Source organism: Lissotriton helveticus, chromosome 2_1 (assembly GCF_964261635.1).
Source record: "Lissotriton helveticus chromosome 2_1, aLisHel1.1, whole genome shotgun sequence".
In the NCBI taxonomy this organism is placed as follows: domain Eukaryota; kingdom Metazoa; phylum Chordata; class Amphibia; order Caudata; family Salamandridae; genus Lissotriton; species Lissotriton helveticus.
The window spans coordinates 1,502,861,545-1,502,869,223 of NC_136059.1; positions in this window are offsets into that span (position 1 = coordinate 1,502,861,545).

The window sequence follows — 7,679 nt, forward strand, 5'->3', positions numbered from 1 at the left end:
TGCAAGTTGGAACCATTGCCCCAGGCCGAACTCGTTAGGTCAGTTCCCCTCCCAGTGGCCGAACAAGATAGCATCAGGGCTCAACAAACCATAAAACCATTTCAGCACACACACCTGCCGTATCTTGCTCACATGTACCTCTGCTCCTTTGCTTCACTTCCTTTATGGTGGGGAGGTGCCCGTTTTTATTGGGGGTCCACCTATATCTGATGAAATGTTAGGCCTTGCCGGGTGATTTGTTGTAGGTAGCACGAAGTGAAATATGGACATGTCATCATGACTCTGCTTTTTCCTTTGTATTGGAAATATGTTAACGATTTACTTTACAACCAAGAATGTTTTGCCTGAAGCTTAAAATTGTGTATAAGAAGAGAAGCCTGACTTTGTAAATGCGAGCAGTCTCCTGAGAATATACTTCCCAGTGTGTTGTACTTCTAGGACACTTGTTACCTTGGTTGCATCCAATAAATCGATCTTTGACTTCACCTAGAAGACTCTGAGTTTCTGTGGTCTGGATCAGGAAGAACCCGAGGTCTCTGGGTGTACCCTGACACCGCTGGGTTACCGGTTCTGTGCCGGTTCTTAAAAACCCAGTACCTCAGCCTCAATTAGTGCACATGGGACGAGCGGCGAGCGGAGAGTGTAGAAGAGGTTGTGGAGAACTTGGCACCTTTATGCATATTCTCTGGCACTGTGTGGAAGTGCATAACTTTTGGACAAAGATACATGATGAGATGAAAGAAGTATTGGGGGAGGAGATAAGGCCGGAAGCCCGGAGATGTATATTGAATGTGTGGGAACCCATGGATTTGAACGTGTGTCTGAAACAATGGGTGACATTGGCATACATGGTGGCGAAACGAAATATTGCTCATTTGTGGGGAGCTAGCCAGCCGCCCGACTTACCAAGTAGGCGGAAGAATTAGACTGGTGTATGTTCAGAGAGAGGGCAGTATATGTGGCTAGGGGCTGCCCGAAGAGATGGGGGAAGATTTGGGGAGCATGGAATAGCTATCGTGGCAAGATATGTACACCCCCGGTGTCACAAGAGGAAGCAGAAGCGCAGGAATCCCCGTGATCCCAATTTTTATATATAGCTCTATGTGATTCTGTACGAACGACAAATTGACGCTCGCAAAGATGATAATTGTTATTTCACCTGATGTGATTGTTTCTTTTTCATTAAAAAGAATTTTAAAAAAATCCCACACTGGCATCAGTGTGCGTTTAATGTGCTGAGAAGTTTGATATCAAACTTGTCAGTCTTCAGTGGAGCCATTATGGTGCTGTGGAGTTTGTAATGACAACCTCCCAGCACCATATACTCTTAATGGCATCACTGCCCTTACAGTGCCCAGGAATGGCTCTGGGTACTGTAGGGCCACAGGGCTCATGCACCTGTGCCCACATCACTGGCATATGGCACCCAGCTAGAGGGGTGACTGAGGTATGCCAGAGCAGTGGGTATTGTGGGCATGGCACAAAGGGATGTGTGCCATGTTGACTCTTTGTTTAGTTCTGTACTTAGACACTCAGACTGCAAAGGCAGTGTGTGGGTGTCAGAGTACAGGGCCCCTAAGGGTGGCACAATAAGTACTGCAGCCCTTAGGCGTCTTCTCTGGTCACCATGCCCTGGGTGCCTAGGGTACCATTTACTAGGGGCTGATAGGTGGCCAGAGATGTCAATTGAGGTTTAGTTTCAACACAGTTTTAGGGAGGGAACACAGGCCCTGGGCACCTGGTTGGCAGGAACCCAGGGCACACTCAGTCAAAGCACATCAGCAGTTCAGCAAAAAGTGGGGGCATACCAATTAAAGAAAGATGGCACTTTCTCACACATGGTCGACGTGGGAACACAAGCTTAGGACTGAGCAAGCTTAATCGCTGGTGCTCAAGAGCACCAACGTTTGATGGACAATAGGAGCCCATACCAGTGAGGCTCCGACAGACACTGGGAACTTGTACATTCTTCTTGCTAGCATTTCGCCCCTTTGCTTTGTTATTTGCTATGCACCTACATGGCAGAATGGTTGCTGATGAAGAGCAGCCCGTGATTCCCCTTGTTCATACATATATATTTTGGTCAACCAAGAAAAACATATTATGTGCTATTGTTGTGATTTTACTCCTATTAATTCTGGGTGCGGTGTTCTGGGTTTTGGAATGTGATCAGGATGCACCTTCATGTACTAAACATAAGGTTGTTTCTAACATCTGCACAAAAAGGACAGCCTGAGTAATGTATTTCTAGACACACATAACCAATTTTGGGGTAAAGGTACAGCTTGTTATCCCATTGAATCTGTTACAAGTTTATGGACTGCTTACCCTTTGTGACTTTTCAATTATACGTATACTCGCCCATCCCAATTCATAGAGGTAAGGGGTGAGTTTGGAATGGGATATCCCGACCCTTGTTTGTATTATCGAAAGCCACGAGGAAAGGTGTATCTGGAGTGTGATAATAACACTAATTGTGATAACTTGTACATGAGAGAGTAGAACATTATCTTAGTGGGCTGGCATTACCAAGTTTTAACGGTTACCCGGAAATCTGGTTATTATCCCGCATGTTGTCCGATAGTAAATAGTACTGATGCACTTTTTATGTCAATTGTTCTGGAAAAATATTGTTTAAAAATACGATGTCTCTAATGAAAAAGAAGGATCTGAGTACTTTTAGAATGAACACCAGATATGCTCCAGTAGATTATCAAGGTCCACTCTATGCACACACAGAATTTTATTTTATGAATAATGGTACTTATTCGAATGTTTATAATGGTACAGATGATATTGCTCTAGGAATAGTGCTCCCTTTGGGTGTGCCTTGCAAGTACAGTAAGCCAACTGTAAGGTGGGTAAAAAAAACATTAACTGCCGAGTTTTGTGATGGAGCCACAGATTTGGAAGTCAACAATAGCAGTAATGGGATCACTTTTGGGTATATTGTCTCCTCCATCATTACCTTTGGTGGTACTGCTATGGCCAGGAGTGAGAAAGCTAGAGGTGATTTTGGATGTAAGCTGCAAATGATGTCTAACTCTACGGGGACGCTGAGTAAATTCAGGCAAAAGTCTTAAAGTTAGGATTTTTCTCAGTTTAGCAGTAGTAAAGTCAGGACACCTAACTTTAGGACTCCTAAATGCCTTCTGTGAATACCGAAAGTCTTAAAGTTAGGATTTCTCTCAGTTTAGGAGTAGTAAAGTTAGGACTCCTAAATGCCTTCTGTGAATACCGAAAGTCTTAAAGTTAGGATTTCTCTCAGTTTAGGAGTGATTTTGGATGTAAGCTGCAAATGATGTCTAACTCTACGGGGACGCTGAGTAAATTCAGGCAAAAGTCTTAAAGTTAGGATTTTTCTCAGTTTAGCAGTAGTAAAGTCAGGACACCTAACTTTAGGACTCCTAAATGCCTTCTGTGAATACCGAAAGTCTTAAAGTTAGGATTTCTCTCAGTTTAGGAGTAGTAAAGTTAGGACTCCTAAATGCCTTCTGTGAATACCGAAAGTCTTAAAGTTAGGATTTCTCTCAGTTTAGGAGTAGTAAAGTTAGGACTCCTAAAGGCCTTCTGTGAATACCGAAAGTCTTAAAGTTAGGATTTCTCTCAGTTTAGGAGTAGTAAAGTTAGGACTCCTAACTTTAGGACTCTGAAATGACTTCTGTGAATACCGAAATGAGTGCCTTCTGTGAATACCAAAATGAGTAAGTGCCTTCTGTGAATACCAAAATGGTAGTAAGTTTAGGATTTTGTCTTAAGTTAGTGCGATGAATCGGGCCCAGAGATCTGGACAATGGGGTTAATTTTAACTAAGTGTTATTTTATTTTGTGATCTCAAAACTAAGTATTGTTTTCTGTTTCACTGCTTACAATAAACAGACCCATGTTGTGCCCTAGTAGCCATCAACATGAACATGATTGTTTCTAGTTTATTTATTGCATAGTCGTGGCATATAAAAACTGGTGCTGCATGCCAAGTACTTGGTATGACTGCCAGTATATAATATACACAACTTCACTGGAAAAGATACCTAGTGAAATAGAATGATTTTTGGAAACATTGCATCAACTGGCTTTTTCCAGACTCACAGGATGTTGAGCCGATGCAAGAACGAAAGCCCCGTTTTAACGCTCCAAAGTCAGCAGCTCTGACCCTTATGCCAGATCCTCTCCTCACATTAACATCCATTCATCAATAGGATAGGACTCAAATGGGATTACACACTTGAGTGTGTGATTGAGCTTGGTACGGCTGTATATAATTTACAAACATAGAGGAGACTGGAAGATTAAGTGATGGTCAGGTGGTGTCAAGAATGTTCAAAATAAACAACATGAAGCTGCTGTGTGAGTAAATGTGATAGTGCCTGTCTGGGTGTCACATGAAGTGCCTGTGTGTAAAGGCAGCACAGTGCGCCTGGGTGCCACACAAATTCACAGAGTAAGTATTTGTGTGAGTGTAAAGACAGCAGAGTCCACTTGGGTGCCACATGATGTGGCTATGCTGACATCGAACAGAGCAATATTATGCACATACACCAAACCAGGGACAGCACAGACAGCAGGGGAGGATAGAAGTGAACGAGAAGGACTGCAGACCATGCACTTTCAAAGAGTGAATGCGGGAAATAATCTAAAAATCAAGCACCTGCAGGAGCTCCTGGCCAATGGAAGGACACTGGCCACTGGGAGCAGTACTTGGTTCAAGCTCCATGGCATGGACGTAGACGCAAAGCCCAGGAGGAACCCGAGGCAAAGAGGAAGCGCTGACAAACAGGAAGCATGGAAACTAGCATGATGTAGGAGGCAGTCAATGGTAAATAAAAGTAAGTACTGGGTGGATGCTAACCTCCTTGCAAGATTTTTTTTCCCTTAAAAGAGATTTCGCAAACACTGTTCGGGCAAATCCTATAACGGTTTGGGCTTCAGTGGAAAAAGGCAATGTCTCCATGTTGCATTTTGGGCCCTTTTCCGTTGTGGGGGCAGGTCCACCCAAACAAGTGAGGCACCATTTTTAGCGGGAACACTGGGTGGTAGGAAATTTGTGGATTCCAGAAATTTCAAACTCAGAAATATGAGGAAAATAAGTATTTTTTTGCCAAAGTTTGAGATTTACAAGGGCTTCTGGGAAAATTACCTGGTAAGAGCCGAGCAAGTCATGCTACCCTGGGATCTCTCGATTTTTAGTTTTCAGATATGTGTGTAATGGTTCTCAGGCAGGTTCCACAGGAGCGCCAAGGATCCGATGAATATTCCACAGCCTTCCCCTACGGCCTTCCGACTCTATCAAGCACTAGAGTACCGAGAGGCTCGCCAGGGGAAAACAGGGAGACAAAACAAGGAAAGGCGGGGAAAAATATTCTTCTTGGTATGACGACTTCTGTGTGGTTGTACAAGCACCTGGCCTGGACCTCTGATGGTTGTAGAGGCTAAAACCAAAACAGGAATTACTAACCCTCAGAAACATGCACAAAAGAACAGTAGGCACGTTTATAGGTTAAGTGTATTACATACCAAGAGTAAATAAATTCTGCTGGCATAGAACTGTGTATGGGGGAACAGGAGTTAGGTTGAGCTAAGGTGAAGGAACAAACAAGAAACACAATAATGATTACTTGAGGAATACTGTGCACTTGTCTAACACTGTTCAGGATTATAGTAGTCTTACTTGGTCATATGTAGAAGACTCTTAAACCAACATCTGTATTGCTGTAGAGCCCACCCGAACCAGACTGTAACATTCACGTAGAATTAACTGGCTGAATGTAAAACAAACATACATTAATACAAGTATGATTTCATAGAGAATAACATAGAGATAGCGCACTGCGCTGTTACCGTGATTCTGGGAGTAGTGTAGATGAATCATTCACGAGTCCACGCAAGTGCAGAACCCACACACAGCACGTATGGCCAGGAATGCAGGAAGTGAGGTAAGATGAGTAGTACCAAGAAGGAAACAAACTGCGGGAAAGGGAATCACCGGATGGCGGAGACTAAGCCCGGCCGCCGGGTGAGGGAAGGGCAAAAAGACGGCTAAATACCTAAAGGGTCCCCTGCTGGTTAGCGGGAGAAACAGCCCGGCCAGACGACGGAGTACAAACCCAGCCGTCGGGCGGAGCCCAGGAAAGTGGAGGAGAGGTGAGAGATTGCCCGGCCAGACGACGGAGCACAAACCCGGCCGTCGGGCGGAGCCACAAACCAAGGGGAACACTGACACTCTGCCCGGCCGGACGGCGGAGTCAAACCCGGCCGTCGGGCGGAGCAGTCAATAAACAAACGGGTCTCAAGGACTAGTTCCAGAGCTAGGAACTAAAGCAGGAACAAGAAGATAACCTATATCGCAGAGGAACGAAGGAGAGCTCGTTCCACCACAAAGGGAAATCCGGAAATCAGGCAACAGGAAACCAGGACGGGAAACGCTGTAACGGGAGCTTGACGCAAAAACGTAAAGCGTCGCTCCCAGGGCTCTAACAGCTTATGAAGGGGTTACTTAAAGGGACCGCTCGTTTGCGGACCTCGAGGCATGACAATGTGCAGGTTTGGTATGTTTCCCTATGTGCCAGCCGAACTAAGGACAAAAATTCACAGCTATACAAATTGCTAAAAAATGAATACATTTTTGGTGGAAAAAGGTGTCCTATCTATGTTGAGTTTTGTGCTCTTTCCTGTTGTGGGGGCTAGACCCACTTACACAAGTGAAGTGCCACTTCTATTGTGAGACTTGAGGAACCGCTAGGTGGTAGGAAATGTGTGGCTCCTGCAGATTCCAGAACCTTCCATCACAGAAATGTGTGGAGAATCTGTGTTTTTGGCTGAAGATTGAGGTTTGCAACGGTTTCTGGGTTAAATTACCTGGATAGAGCCACTCAAGTCATGCTACCTTGCACTCTGTCAGATATCTGGTTTTCAGAAAGGTTCAGGTTAGTTAGATTTCTTTAGGTGCTGGCTGAGCTAGCATCCAGAATCCACAGCTATCCAAATTGCAGGAAAATAGCAGGTTTTGTTTAGTGGAAAATGGTGACGTGTCCATGTTGTGATTTAGGCCCTATCTCGTTGCAATTCGTCGTAGACGTAGCATTCTTCACCGAAACCTGGACCAACACCACCTCGGGACCGGACATCGCCATCGCCATCCCCCAAGGATACAAGATCTCCAGGAAGGACTGCCCCATCCACCCAGGAGGAGGAATCGCCATCGTCCACTATTCCAGCCTCCGCCTGAGCACACTCCCTGACGAGTCCACAGAACCTTCACTTCAAGATACTGGCCAGCCCCACCGCCGCCCTCCGAGGAACCCTCATCTACCGACCCCCTGGACCCCGCGGACCCTTCGCCAACTCCATCACGGACATTATCTCCCCGCAGGCCATCGCATCCACCAACTACACCCTGCTGGGAGACCTCAACTTCCACCTCGACAATCAACTGGACCCCAACACCACATCCCTCCTGGACAACCTCCACACCATTGGACTCCGCCAGATCGTGACCGAGCCCACGCACTCAGCAGGACACACCCTCGACCCCCTCTTCACTACAGGAAACTCCATCACCTTCAGCCACACCACCGAACTCCATGGACCGACCATCGTTGCGTCCACTTCACCTTCAGAACACCCACCATCCACAGACACCAGCACCTGCTTCCACAAAGAAACTGGACCAAAATCACCGA